Genomic DNA, 15056 nt, shown 5'->3' with positions numbered 1-15056 from the left:
CCTTGCCCTGGAGGGATTGCCCTGCAGTTTCCGCATGCACTGTCTAGGTGGCCCTCTCAGTTTCCATTCTTAAATGTGGTTGCTGGGTGGTCAACGATAAATTCCAGGAAATCCTCCTCTGTGGGCCTCCCTTTTCTTCCTGCAGGCTAATCTAATGGCTAGGAAGTAATCCGTGGGGACTGCATTTAATTCACCCCTTACTCCTATGATCACAGATTTATTCTATTGTCATCCTGCCAAACAGCATGGCCTCCAATTGGGTCGAACAAAGACTCTATATGGAGAACCATCATATATGCATTTAACTTGCAGACTGACAGCCCAAGTGTGGAGAGAGGATGACGTAAACAGTGCGGGAAATTCCCTAGAGTAAGTGTGACATGTAAGGTCGGAATCTGCTGCTCAGCCACTCTCAGCTCCTTCAGTCTCTCTTAGATGTAAACATGTGCTCTGGCCTAGGTGTGATCCTGGTTTTTTAAGATGTGCGTATTTTGAACAATGTGGCTTCTACTCAGTGAAAGCCAGTTATTGCATTTGGTACCCAAAGAAAACAGAAAACGGTTCCACTTCTAGAATTAAAACAAAACAAAACAACTATGCTGGTCTCATTAAGAGAAGTCATGTGGCCTCCAACAGAATGTCTTCCCAAGGAATTTTTCAGAGTGAGTTTGATTATATGTGACTTTTCGTTCCCTGTGAGCTTCAGAACCCCAAGTAAGAGGCTCTGGCCCCTCACGGTGTACAGTCAGCTCAGACACAGCAAGAAACTTCGAATTGGGAAGATGGAGAGGATTACAAGTGAAGGTGGTTGGGGGAGATTCTGAGTAGGAAATAAATCTTTCTTCTTAATTCCAAATGTTCTTTTGTGATAGTTCTTCAGGTTTCTGAGTCCAGCCCAATTCAGAGATACTAGGCTGGTGGCAGAGCACAGAGATGCCAGAAGACTTCATGGTGTCAGGATAACCTGTGCTCTGTCTTTTTTTTTTTTGAGGCAGAGTCTCACTCTGTCGCCAGGCTGGAGTGCAGTGGCATGATCTCGGTTCACTGCAACCTCTGCCTCCTGGGTTCAAGCGATTCTCCTGCCTCAGCCTCCCAAGTAGCTGGGACTACAGGCGTGCACCACCACACCCAGCTAATTTTTGTATTTTCAGTAGAGACAGGGTTTCATCATGTCGGTCAGGACCATCTCCATCTCTTGACCTCGTGATCCACCCACCTCGGCCTCCCAAAGTGCTGGGATTATAAGCGTGAGCCACCGCGCCCAGCCTGGCTCTGTCTTTATCACACTGTGTTCTACGTGTTCCTTCCCTGGAGGCACTGTACTGAGTGCAGGATTATAGGATTTGCACCAAGGCAGGTTAAACAAATGGGAAGAGGATATCCTAAAACTAGGAGAACTGTTATGAAATCACGAAGACTCGCAAATATGTCCTGCTGCATGAAAACAAAGGCCAAATCTCCTTCTTTATTTAGGTAACCACCTTGTACCATGAAAGATCGGAGGCAGCTTATAAGAGACACATACACTTTAAGGGCAAAATATAAATAAAAAGTACAAAATTAGACCAGGGGAAATATAAATTAGTGGGACAGGTCGGGCTCTGGTGGGTCACAAAGCAGAGCACATCTATGTGGTTAACCTATGAGGCTTGACTCTCAGTGTTGCTGTCCTTGAGCTGCACTTGACCAGCTGTAACTTAAGATAAGAACAGTCCTGGCCTTCAGGTCTCAAATGAAAGACACAAGGACAGCATAGCAGAGGCCTAACTGGCTTGTCAGAAAAACACGCAGGGGGTTTCAGTTGGCTAAAAGCTCAATATGAGCCATTGCATGGCCAGACTGTGCAAACAAGTGGAGCTGCACTAATAGTGCCAAGTGTGGCCCCACTGAGGAGGAGAGAGTCCTCTCGCCCACAGCACTGTCTGCACGTTCACGTTTGCAATCAACACGTTGGAATATGTCAGCATGTGCCAACTGGTCAGTATCAAAGGGTAGATAGGGTGGAACCCTCCAGGAGCTCACACAGTCTGTCCAAAGAGCCAATGAGGAGAAATAGCAACAATCCTGCTTGACATGTGCTCACAGGAGATCCCATTTGGACTTTGGTGCTTGTGCTTGGTTCTCATTGTTTTTCTAAAAGGAAGAAAGGTCTTCTTCACACAAAGAACTGCAAAGGATGAGACTTCTCTTTTGGTGTCTAAGACCCCGGCAGGGCTCTTGCCATAAAAACTTGATAGCTACTCAGGCCCTTCATAAAGAGCTGGGACAGCAGCAGCCATGTCAGATCTGGTGCAGAGATGCTGGGCTTGTGATGGAGCCTGGAACCTGCCAGAAGCCTGGCATCACGGCCGTTCTCGGGCATCCTGGTAAATACTTTGAAAGCCTCAGCATTGCAGCGTCTCGTTCCTCCTAGATGCTGTTAAAGGGTGTGCTGTAAAGGGAGGGCATCTCCTTGAATTGATTCTCCTCCATCAGATGGGACCTGTGTTGAACAAAGGAAGATAAAATGGATCAGCCCCCAACCCAAATCCATCAATTTCAAGCCTGTGTGTGTGAAACCAGCATAGTCTTTGGAGTTGCCAGACATAGGTTTGAATCCTAGAGCAGCCTCTCCATGGCACTGGTACCTTGGGCTAGCCCTGAAACCACACGAGACTCAGCTTCCTTTGCCTGCAAAATGGAAATTTGAATCCCTCACTCATAGAGTTGTAAGCACTAAATGAGATCATGAAAATAAGTGATTGGCTTAATAAATATCAAGATTCCATCAAATCTTAGTTCCCTCTCCTTGTCCTTCCTTGCAGGCAAAGCTGATGCCTACCTCTCTCTGTTCTCTGGATTCTGCCTCAACCTCCACCTTGGATGTGATCACAGGCTCATCTTCATCTATCACTTCAGCATCCTCTCTTCCTCTCTGCTGCCTTCCTCTCCTCCACTTACTGTCTTGCTCAATATTCTATATCCTTTCCCTAAAAATTCCCACCTTAGCACGGTTATGCCAGCAGGTGACTGCCCTACCCTCTTAATCTCACCACCAAATACTTTGAAGATGAATCTGCACTCGCTCCTCACCCATCTTCAGCCACCCGATAAGTAGCATCATCTGATTTCTGTCCCCACCATTTACTGAGAAAGGCACATTGCCAGGTCTGCCTAGCTGCCTTTCCTTAGGCTTCAGCCTTTTTTTTTTTTTTTTTTTTTGGTGGCTTTGAAGCGTTTGATGGTCAGTTCCCCTTACTCTTGATAATATGTCCTTCTTTGTCTTTTTTGCCACTGGCATAACGTCTCTTCCTTATTATTACTGGGAACTTCCATTTGGGCTCTTCCTTCTGCCTTTCTTTTCCCGTTCCCCACATGCAGGCATGGCTCAAGGTCCTGACCAGGCTCTTACAGGAAACATACATGGCTAGGCCAGGGGCTATGTCAAATGTTTTCTGTAAAGAGCCAGGTAGTAAATATCATAGGCTCTGCAGGCCACATGGTCTGTGTTACCTGCCACTCTAGTATGAAACAGCCGTAGATAATATGAGAGTGAATGAGCCAGGCTGTGTTCCAATAAAACACTATCTATAAGAAGAGGAGGTGGGTCAGACTTGGTAGCTTGTAGTTGCCTACCCCTGGTCTTATGAAAAGAGCGTAAACCTGGTTTTACAATCAGATAGAGCTGGTTTTACAGTCTGGCTTGATCGCTGCCTAGTTCCATTATGTCGGGCAAGTTACTTAACCTCCACACACCTTATTATCCTTCCCTGTAAGAGAGGGGAATAATAATGATGATGATGATAATACTTTCCTCATGGTCTTGTTGACAGGGTGAAATGGGATAATGTGCAACCCTAGGGCCTGGTTCAGTGAATCTTAGTGTTCTTTTCTCCTTTCTTCCTCTCTCCCTCCCTTCCTTCCCCCGCTCCCTCCCTCCTTCCTTTCCCTCCCTCCCTCCCTCCCTTTCTTCCTTCCTTCCTTCCTTCCTTCCTTCCTTCCTTCCTTCCTTCCTAACTCTCCCAATCCCTTTTCTCTCTACCTCCTCACCCTCTGTAATCTCATCCACATGTTTCTAACCCCTAACCTGTCCCTCCACATCTGATCTTTCTTCTGAGTTTAAAATCTGCACATTCAATGCCAGTTAGGTAGTTCTGCTCATACATCATTTGTATATCAAACTCTGCATGTTCAAAAGAATATGAATCATTGTAAACAAACTCATGCCTTCTTCTGACCCCCCTCATTCCATGCCCATGGGGCACTTTCTGAAGTCTTTGACAATGCCACCCCTGACCCACTGTGGAACAGGACAGGCTGTTCTCCACTCATGCAGTCTCTGCTCTTCTCCTCTCCCCTCCATGGCCATCATTTCAGCTTGAGCCCTTTTATTACCTGCCATCTGAGCTTGCTGAATGACCTCGATGTCTTTCTGCTGCTTCTCTCTCATCCATTCTGCACATGATGCTGAGTTACTCTTCTACAGGCTAAGTTTGATCATGCCACTCTCTGGTATGCAATGCCATTGAAGGCTCCTCCCTCCTCACCTAGTGTCAGAATCTTCATCTGGTGATCAAAGTCCTGTACAGCCAGCGCTGAAGACCCCGGCCCACAGTCAAATGTGCCTGCTCAGCTTTTCCTGGACACCCTAATTGTTTCGTTTCTGTAGTCCTTCCTTTTCCCTGGATTGCCCCTCTACCCACCACCCACCACTGCTGTCTCTGTGCCATCTCTGCTTGTCACGTTCTTACCTGTTCCTCAGGAGCCTGGCCAGAACCACATACAGCACGCTTTCCCCAGCCAGGAGGTTCTGTGCCTCCTCTCAGCTTTCAGAGCCCTGGCAAGACTGTGCTTATCTCCCACAATGCATTTTCCTGTGGAAACTTTGTGAAGTACCATGCACATGCTTTATCTCTTGCCTTAGATTAAAAATCCCTGGAGGGATTAGAGAAATGTTTGCTCCTCCACACAGCCCTGGCACCATGTCTATGGGGGCATGGACTCATTGAGCAGGAGAGGAGGGCTTTTTACTGGGCTCACCTTTGAGCTGACTTGGCAGCTCCACTGGCCTCCTCTGTGGGCAGAGAGAAGAGGCTGCCTGTTGGAAAAGGTCTAAGTGGAGGAACAAGTTTCAATTTCCAAGGCTCAAGGCTGCGAGCCTTCCATGCCTTTTGGCTTTGGTTGGTGTGGGAGCAGGTGTGTTTGTTCCTGTGTGTGTTTCTGGGTGTGTGTGTGGTAGGTGTGAGTGTGGGGGGAACATGTTTGTGTGTGCATGAACACATGTGCAGTAGAAGAGGGTGTGTGCCTGTGTGTGGGGTGTTGGTGTGTGTGTATTCTTCGGGTGTGTAGTCTTGGACACCCTATTAAAAAAGGACAAGAGTCTTCATCTGACTTAGCCTGGGGACTTCCCTTTATCTGCAGGAAATGACCAAGAAATGGAAAATGGAGAAAGAAAAAAATCTGAAAATACAGCAACCAACTGATCAAATGAAATGGCAGCCTGTCTCTCTCGGAGCACAGTTGGTCTATAAAAGTGAGCCACCATAAAAGTGGGTTTCAGCCCTGAAACTTCCTGGGAGGGGCCTTTGAAGTTTAGCGGCCACCCTGCCCTCTTGTCTCTGGAGAACCGCACAGGCTGTGGGTGGAGGGCTTGCAGGGCAGCCAGGCCCCTGCCTTGTCCTGACCTAGCATGGGACCGCCTCATCTCTGGGGCAGGGTGGGGGCAGGTCCTATCAACCTCATTGTTTTTTTCTTTTTTGGGGGATGGAGACTTGCTCTGCCACCCAGGCTGGAGTGCAGTGCCATGAACTTGGCTCACTGCAATCTCCGCTTCCTGGGTTCAAGCTATTCTTCTGCCTCAGCCTCCCAAGTGGCTGGGATTACAGGCACACGCCACAATGCCTGGCTATTTTTTGTATTTTTAGTAAAGACACGGTTTCACTATGTTGGCCAGGCTGGTCTCCAACTTCTGGCCTTAAGTGATCCTCTGGCCTTGGCCTCCAAAAGTGCTGGGATTATAGTCATGAGCCATCGTGCCTGGCCTCAACCTCATCTGACAGAGCCTCTGAAGGCTGAGCTAGGAATGTGGGCATCAGCTCTGAATGCAGGGAACCCACATTCTTCCCTTTTACCCCGTTCTGAGAATGAGAGAGCCGGCAAAGCCAGTTACAATCCACCCGTAAATCGTGAATATGTCTGGCGTTGACATGCAGACCAAAGGTTGTAGGCTGTAGGGGAACTGAGACGAGCTGCTTTTCAAATACTTTTTGGCATCAGAAGCTTGTGTTCATGTAAAGTCTTATGTGCCAGTTTAATGTGCAAAGCTGCTGAGAGCTCCACTGTTCTGGGTGAAATGTGTGTTGTGGGGTGGGTAGGGCTGCTGGACTCCTGTCCCCTCACTCTGCCCCTCACCCCAGGACCAGTTCCCTTCCAGGGACATTGTCAGAGCACAGTTTGAAACCTCCCTTAGAAACCACATCTTTTTTTTTTTTTTTTTTTGAGATGTAGTCTTGCTCTGTCACCCAGGCTGGAGTGCAGTGGCGCGATCTCGGCTCACTGCAAACTCCGCCTCCTGGGTCCAGGCCATTCTCCTGACTCAGCCTCCGGAGTAGCTGGGACTGCAGGTGCCCGCCACCACACCTGGCTAATTTTTGTTATTTTTAGTAGAGACAGGGTTTCACCGTGTTAGCCAGGATGGTCTCGATCTCCTGACCTCGTGATCCGCCCGCCTCAGCCTCCCAAAGTGCTGGGATTACAGGCATGAGCCACCGCGCCTGGCCAGAAACCACATCTTTAACTCTAAAGGGAAGTAAAATGACTCGCCCAAGGCCATGGGGTGGAGGAGGGTTGGGCAGCCCCATAAGTGAGCAACGTCCTGAACAGCAGGTCTCAGCACACACGAATCTGTCACTCTGGGCCATCCCTGAAATGTGTCAGGGGATGGAGGTTCAGTAAAGCATACAATAAAGAACTTATTAAAACTTCCAAAGTTTCTTTGAACCAGGACAAAACCCTGGCATTCTGTGGCAGCATCCATTCTCATAGCCACTGAAAAATCATAATGTTGTACATTGCCATTAGAATTGATCATAATGCTTCAGGGCCTCACCCTCTGTAACATGCTGGCTACCTGCGTCGTGACTGATGCTTTATTTAGTCATCGCTTGCATAGTGCTGAAAAATATTAATCTGCGTAATCTGTGCAACATCCTTATGATGTAGTGGCCATTATTAGCACCATCTCCATTTTACATATTTGGAGTAATGGGACGTGGAGAGGTGAAGTAACTTGCCCCAAGTCACGTTGCTAGAAAGGAATAAAACTGGATTCAAGCCAGGCAGTCTACGTATGGCCCATGCTCTTCAACGCTGGGCTACTGAACTTCTGTTCAATGAGGGAAAGCTGTTCAGGGCACGGAGCCTCACACTGGGGGCTCTGTGTTATTTGGGCACTTGTCTTGGCTCCCAAAATGGGTTTCAGCTGGTAATAATCGTAACCATAATAATCTATACTGTGGCCGGGGTGGTCTTTTGGAAACATAGGTCCAAGTACATTAAGCCCTTACCTCTGCTTATATCTCTTCAATGGATTCTTATTGTTCTTCAAGTAATGACCAAAATCCTTCAGAAGGCCCTCGAGACCCTGCGAGACCTGGCCTCTGTCTACCACAGAGCTCTAACCCTCTCTGACATTTGCTGTCTGCCCTTCAATCTCCCTGTCGTCTTTTATTTCCTGTTATCCCAGGGCCTTTGCCCAAGCCATTGCCTCTCCCTGAAAGACTTTCCATTCACCTCCCACCCTTCCTTTGGCATTCAGCCTAACATCACCTCCTCCAGGAAGCCCTCCCTGACTCCATCTTCTGGGTCAGTTTCTTTATTGAATATTCTTGTGGGAGGATGCTCCTCTCCTTCCTAGTGCAGACCTGATTTTGTTATTGTACTTCTGTAAGTGTGAATCCTTTGGTGAGTGTCTTTCTCACCTGATGGTAAAGCCCCCAAGTCATGTGTGTCTTTTTTTTTTTTTTTAATTGAGACAGGTCTTACTCTGCCACCCAGGCTGGAGTGCAGTGGTACAATCTCTGCTCCCAGCAGCCTGTACCTCCTGGGCTCCAGCAATCCTTCTGCCTCAACCTCCTGAATAGCTGGGTTTACAGGTGCACATCACCATGCATGGCTAATTTTTTGTATTTTTGGTGGAGATGGGGTTTCACCATGTTGCCCAGGCTGGTCTTGAACTCCTGACTTCAAGTGATCTACCCACCTCATCCTCCTGAAGTGCTGGGATTACAGGCGTGAGCCACTGTGCCTGGTCCATGCGTCTGATTTCTTATCCCCAGTGTCTTGCACAGTGCCTGACACATTCCAACGTACCAGCACAAAAATCAGGGTCCCTTTTTGCTCTGAAGTTTCATGATGCAAAGTGTGAGTGGACCCCCACCACTACCAATTTGAGAGACATCAAGGTACTTCACATTTGGACTTTGGGTCAGTTAACTCATCCCAGATTATGTGTTTTGTATGCTTGACATCTGGTGTAAGAACCACATCAATTGTACAGCCTTTCCCTGCCTTATCTCTTTTTGATCCTTGCAGCAATAAGGGCTGGAACTATTCTCTTCATCTTATAGATGACAATCCCATGGCAGGAGAGGTGCAACCTGGCCAACATCACCCCCAGCTAACAAGTGTTGAAGATCAGAGTGGGACTGACTTCTCATCCCTTTCTACATCATTTACTAGGTATGGGCTTACCTTACACTACTGAGATCTCCTAAGTTTGCTGCTCTTTTCTCTGAGTTCTGAGAGTCAGGTGTAATGCCCCACAAAAGACACAATCATTGTTTCCTTCTTTCAACTTAGCAACGGCCTTTGCTCTTACTTCTGGTAACGGAGTAAGAAATGGGAGTGCCTGGAAACACCTGCGTGCAGGTTGGGCCCACCTGGGGAGGAGGGTATGGCTGCCCAAAGAACTAGGGCTCTGACTTCAGTCCCCTGGAGAGAGCTGTCCATCTCTAATTCAGGGTTGTAAGGACAAGACCACTCTATCCCTGGGACTCTGTCTTGATGTGAAAAATCTTACAACTATCTGCCTCTTTGGTTGCACGCAATAGACTGAGGTATGACGTGCAACTCAGCTGATGAAATCCACGAAGCCAAAGTCTCCTGACTTCTGGGTCTTGGAGACTGGCTGGGCACATTTATTGGCTGCGTGTGAGTGTGAGTGAGGGTGGAGTGGGAACACTGCAGAGAGAGGAGTTGTGTGCCCTGAGTGAGCATGGAGGCACGTAGTCCCTACCCCCCTTCATGTATCCCATCTGGGCAGGTGGAAGAGGAAGTGAATAAGAGGGGCCATTCTGGGTGGTTCTGCTCTGTTTGCTTTTACCATAGCCCAGTTCCCACCCCTTCATGCATGCAAGGGCACAAGAGTCATTGGGGAACTTTCCATCCTCTCCCATGCTAAAGACTTTTTTCCCCAGCAGAGATTCTTCCCAACAGAGAACCCAGATGGGGTCTTTGTCTCCCCAGGTTCCAAGCTAAAGGGATAATTTCCCATTCTGCCTGGTAGGCTGGATCATTCGTGGCATATCAGGGGTGGAAGGGGCTGTTGAGACTCTCTTCCCAGCCTCCGTGAGGAAAATGGCCCAGAGGAGAAAACAACTGCCCCATGTCCTCTTGGCTGGCCACCCCAGCAGGACCTGAGGCCGGGATCACAGGATCCCCAGTTGGGACGCAGTGTCCGGCTACTTGCTCATGCAGTCTCAGCAGGCCTGGTCTTGCCCCTGCTTGTCCAAGCCTCTCTGGCCACCCTGCCAGGTAGGTCTTATGTGCACTCACCTTGTCCCAGCGGGGCTTGCTAGGTGGAAGCGGCAACGTGTTGCTGCCCAAGAGCCCCAGGTTCACAGACATGTCTGCGTACGGCACCTTCGTCTCTCCTTCTCTTACCATGACCAAACTACAGGTCCAGTTTCTCAGGAGACACCTCAATGTTGAGGGAATACCAGATGATCCAGAGCAGTAGGCTGAAAGCCAGGATCAGGGCACCTGTGTAGACGAAGAAGTCCCAGTAACTCAGGGAGGCCAAGATCCCCAGCAGCAAAAGGACCAGGCCGACCGCATCCAGCAGGAGGGCGAGGACCAGGAAGAGCACACAGCGCCCTGGATGGCATCTTCCCCACAGACTCCCCAGGAGCATTGCCCAGGAGGAGCGGGAGGAGCCTAGCTGCACTCCCGGGGGTGATTTGCATGGGAGGGTGGCAGTCCTGCCTGCTGCTGCCTTCTCTGCCTGCTGGGTGTGAGCAAATGAGCCAGCCGGCGCGTCTTGGAGCCACAAGGAAGTACACGTGGGTCTACCTTTATGAGCACGGCAGCCAGTGGGGCAGGAAATTTCTTAACTGTTTCATGGCTCAGGAATGATCTGGACCCAAACAGCCTGACATCATTGTTAATTGGGCTGGTCATTGCTGGGATCAACAATCCACGTGGCAGAGGAGTCAGGGTGCCCTTGGATGCATCTGCCAAGTCGGTGGTCCGGTGATTCTGGGGGAGGGGCTGTTCTGTGCCTTGTTCTCTAACCTGGGAGCCAGAGAGCCTGAGTGCCCTGTTTCTGAGACACAGCTGCTTTTTCTAGTATAGTGGGGTGGTGTGGTGGAGTTTCCATTCCTCTTCACCTCTCTGCCCTACTCTCTTCCTTGGGGGGAAAGATTTTATGTAAAGGACACAGACAAGAGTTTGTAACATCGATCAATTTTGAAGTGTTGCTGTAAGAATTGGTCCATATTAGCAAGAAAAGGTTTGCCTTCTTGTAGAGTCCTCACTCTGCAGACAGAAGGATCTGAGCTCCCTGGGATAATAGACAGTGAGGATAAGGGCGGGAAAGGGGCAGAGATGGAAAAGACAGAGTGGACAGAGAGTGGACAGACAGAGGACAACAGGGTTAGAAGAAACTTTGGGCCTCTTCCTGCAGTGGATTCTGTGTGGACCAAAGGGCAACTCCCAGGCAAAAGTCAAGGGATGTTTCCGGGGTCTGTTGCCTCTGTGTTTTCTACATGAACTCACTTTATGTTTGCTTTCTGTCTCATGATAGATGACCCTGTAAGCCCTTCCAGACACTGCTTGCGTCCCTTCTGCATGGAATGGAGCGATCTTATCCCCGTGGCCGCTCACAAGGGTTGTGGGGGTGAACATCAAATGAGGAAAATGCAGTGGCAGTTCTTGGCAGGGCTACAGACAGCTACCCACCCTCTGTCCCTGATTCACAGGGAGCCTCGAAAAAGGCACCAAACCTCTCTGGGCCTCAGTTTCCCCAGAAAAATGAAGAAAATAGTGTACACTCTCACTTTTGCCTTCCCCAGAGGGTGAGAATAAGTAGGTGGATCCGATTTCATTTTTTTTTTTTTTTTTTTTTGAGACAGAGTTTCGTTCTTGTCACCCAGGCTATAGTGCAATGGTGCGATCTTGGCTCACTGCAACCTTTGACTCCCAAGTTCAAGCAATTCTCCTGCCTCAACCTCTGGAGTAGCTGGGATTACAGGCACCCACCACCATGCCTGGCTAATTTTTGTATTTGTAGTAGAGACGGGGTTTCGAACTCTACTTGACCAGGCTGGTCTCGAACTCCTGACCTCAGGCGATCCGCCCACCTCCGCCTCCTAAAGTGCTGGGATTACAGGCATGAGCCACCGTGCCCAGCCTTCATATTCTCTGTGTAAAATAAGCCAGGATGAGAGAGAAACCTTCATAAAATCTTTTGGGAAAGGTGGCAGGGGATGACCATAGCTCTTAGGATCTGAAACGCCACGAGACTTGAGCCAAGCCAGGTGAACACTCTGGAGCATCTCAAAGTGGGAAGTAGCTGAGGCCTAGTTCCCTCCCAGTACTTGCCTCCTGTCCCACTAGGTCCTCGGAAGGGGCCAGGTACCTACAGGAACACCTCGCATTGCTGGGGAAGCCACGACTCTTTCAATTTATTGTTCCCAGCTTTGAGTAGGAGAGAGTCTCTTGGGAAAAACTGTGGATGGACAGCAATGGCCTCTCCCCAGTGCCAGGACAAGCACTGCTGCTGTGTCTGCACAGGGCCGGACTGATGAGTCCTGGTCTAGCCTTATACAGATTCCCAGGTCCCTTTGCAGAGTCCTGTGTGTGTGGCTCTAGTGGACAACATGGACAACAATTTAGCACTAAGATTTCTGCATGCTGGAAAATCCTTTGGTTCTGGGTCAACCGGCATGGTTGGTCAATGTAGTCCCACCTAACACGCTGGGTCAAAGAGAAGCAGACAACAAAGAAAGCTTCCCCCTCTACCCCACTTCAGGTCAACCTCACTCAACATAGACATTGAGCATCCAGGGAAATGCCGATTCCTTAGGTTCTGGATCTACTCAAGATTCTCAGTACAGTTGTTCCTTGTTGTCTGTGGGGGATGGGCTCCAGGACCCCTGGGGACACCAGAATCCACAGATGCTCAAATTCCTTATGTAGAACCTTTGCGCAGCTGGGTGCAGTGACTCAAGCCTGTGATCCCAGAGCTTTGAGAGGCCGAGGTGGGTGGATTGCTTGAGCTCAGGAGTTTGATACCAGCCCAGGCAAAATAGGGATATCCTGTCTCCACAAAAAACACAAAAATTGGCCAGGTGTGGTGGTGTATGCCTGTAGTCCTAGCTACTCAGGAGGCTGAGGCAAGAGGATTGCTTGACAACAGGAGGTCAAGGCTGCAGCAGTAAGCCGTGATTATGCCACTGCATTCCAGCCTGGTAGACATAGTGAGTGAGATCCTGTCTCAAAAAAAAAAAAAAAAATCCCAAGCAAAAACCAAAAAACCACCTATGTACATCCTCCCCTATGCTTTAAATCATCTCTAGATAACTTATAATACCTAATACAAAGTAAATGCTATGTAAATAGTTGTTATACTATATTTTCTATTCATGTTTTTTATTGTTGTATCATTATTTATATTTGTGGTTTTTCTGAATATTTTAGGTTCATGGTTGGTTGAATCTGCAGACATGGAACCCCCAGATACAGAGGGCTGACTGTATGACTATTTTTACACGCACAAGCACACTCACATACATGTTTCCTGCTAAAATACTATGCCATATTTACGAGCAAAAGGAAGAAAATTGAAACCACTTGCTATTTCAGTATCTAGAGCTAATTAGCACAAACTCCTTGGGGATGCATCCTGCAGAACCATAAACAGCCTTCTTCCTTACAGAAATGGGCCGCCTCATACTCTAAGTTCCACAGTCTGCGTTCCCTCTCATAATACCTGGCCATTATGGAAAATCGCTAACCATGGCCCCGCTCCAGGTGATTGGCCAGGCTGTGAGGTGCCCCTCCACCTCTGCCCCTGTGTATCTTTCTTGCTCTTGTTTCCCAAAGTTACCACTCCTGTGTGTTGAGGCAGCCCCAGTATTTGCACAGCTGAGAGAGACCCACTGGGATGTTTGATGCAAAGCCAGGTGAGTCTGGAGCCCTGGAGGGGGTCAGGCTAGAAAGAAAACAAGGGAGATGAAAGTGAGTAGGGAGGGTGACTCCAAGTGTGGGAACCAGAAACTGCCTGGGCGGAGGCAGGCGTGGACGAGGGGCAGGTGATCAGAGAGCAGTTTGCTGCAGCCCCGTTAGCAAGAAGAATATCACCACCCTCTTCTTCCCACGGAGATCCTTCATGACTTGCTCACTTCCCAAGGCTGGATCCACAGCTGGAAATAGCTGCATGGTTTGCCAGGGCCGCCGTAACAAAGCACCACAGCCAGGGTGGCTCGAACAACAGAAATGTATCATCTCCCAGTTCTGGAGCCTGGAAGTCCTGAGACCAGCGTGTCTCCAGGGTTGGTTCCCTTGAGGGCTGTGAGGGAGAATGGGGTGCAACCTGGCCAACATCACCCAGCTAACAAGCGTTGAAGATTAGAGTGGGACTGACTTCTCATCTCTTTCTGCATCATTTACTAGGTATGGGCTTACCTTACGCTACTGAGATCTCCTAAGTTTGCTGCTCTTTTCTCTGAGTTCTGAGAGTCAGGTGTAATCCCCCACAAAAGACACAATGGCCTTTGCTCTTACTTCTGGTAACGGAGTAAGAAATGGGAGTGCCTGGAAACACCTGTGTGCAGGTTGGGCCCACCTGGGGAGGAGGGTATGGCTGCCCAAAGAACTAGGGCTCTGACTTCAGTCCCCTGGAGAGAGCTGTCCATGTCTAATTCAGGGTTGTAAGGACAAGACCACTCTATCCCTGGGACTCTGTCTTGATGTGAAAAATCTTACAACTATCTGCCTCTTTGTTTGCACGCAATAGACTGAGGTATGACGTGCAACTCAGCTGATGAAATACACAAAGCCAAAGTCTCCTGACTTCTGGGTCTTGGAGACTGGCCGGGCACATGTATTGGCTGCGTGTGAGTGTGAGTGAGGGTGGAGTGGGAACACTGCAGAGAGAGGAGTTGTGTGCACTGTGTGAGCATGGAGGCAAGTAGTCCCTACCTCGCTTCATGTATCCCATCTGGGCAGGTCGAAGAGGAAGTGAATAAGAGGGGCCATTCTGGGTGGTTCTGCTCTGTTTGCTTTTACCATAGCCCAGTTCACACCCCTTCATGCATGCAATGGCACAAGAGTCATTGGGGAACTTTCCATCCTCTCCCATGCTAAAGACTTTTTTCTCCAGCAGAGATTCTTCCCAACAGAGACCCCAGATGGGGTCTTTGTCTCCCCAAGTTCCAAGCTAAAGGGATAATTTCCCATTCTGCCTGGTAGGCAGGATCATTCGTGGCATATCAGGGGTGGAAGGGGCTGTTGAAACTCTCTTCCCAGCCTCCGTGAGGAAAACGGCCCAGAGGAGAAAACACCTGCCCCACGTCCTCTTGGCTGGCCACCCCAGCAGGACCTGAGGCTGGGGTCACAGGATCCCCAGTCAGGACACAGTGTACAGCTACTTACTCATGCAGCCTCAGCAGGCCTGGTCTTGTCCCTGCTTGTCCAAGCCTCTCTGGCCACCCTGCCAGGTAGGTCTTATGTGCACTCACCTTGTCTCGGCAGGGCTTGCTAGGTGGAAGCGGCAACGTGTTGCTGCCCAAGAACCC

General features: G+C 49.2%; 1 long non-coding RNA gene across 1 annotated transcript; it reads right to left on the bottom strand.

Annotated features, from left to right (window-relative positions):
• Positions 1-1437: 1437 nt before the first annotated feature.
• On the bottom strand, positions 1438-11314 carry LOC108520321 (uncharacterized). Its single transcript, XR_001882881.1, has 2 exons — positions 9814-11314; positions 1438-2482 (listed from the first exon to the last, which is right to left on the bottom strand). It is a non-coding gene; the product is annotated as an uncharacterized LOC108520321 (long non-coding RNA).
• Positions 11315-15056: the final 3742 nt, after the last annotated feature.

Source organism: Rhinopithecus bieti, unplaced genomic scaffold (genome assembly GCF_001698545.2).
Source record: "Rhinopithecus bieti isolate Rb0 unplaced genomic scaffold, ASM169854v2 scaffold_51827, whole genome shotgun sequence".
NCBI classification, from domain to species: Eukaryota; Metazoa; Chordata; class Mammalia; order Primates; family Cercopithecidae; genus Rhinopithecus; species Rhinopithecus bieti.
The sequence above is the reverse complement of the archived record's forward strand: the minus strand, read 5'-3'. Positions and strand labels throughout refer to the sequence as shown.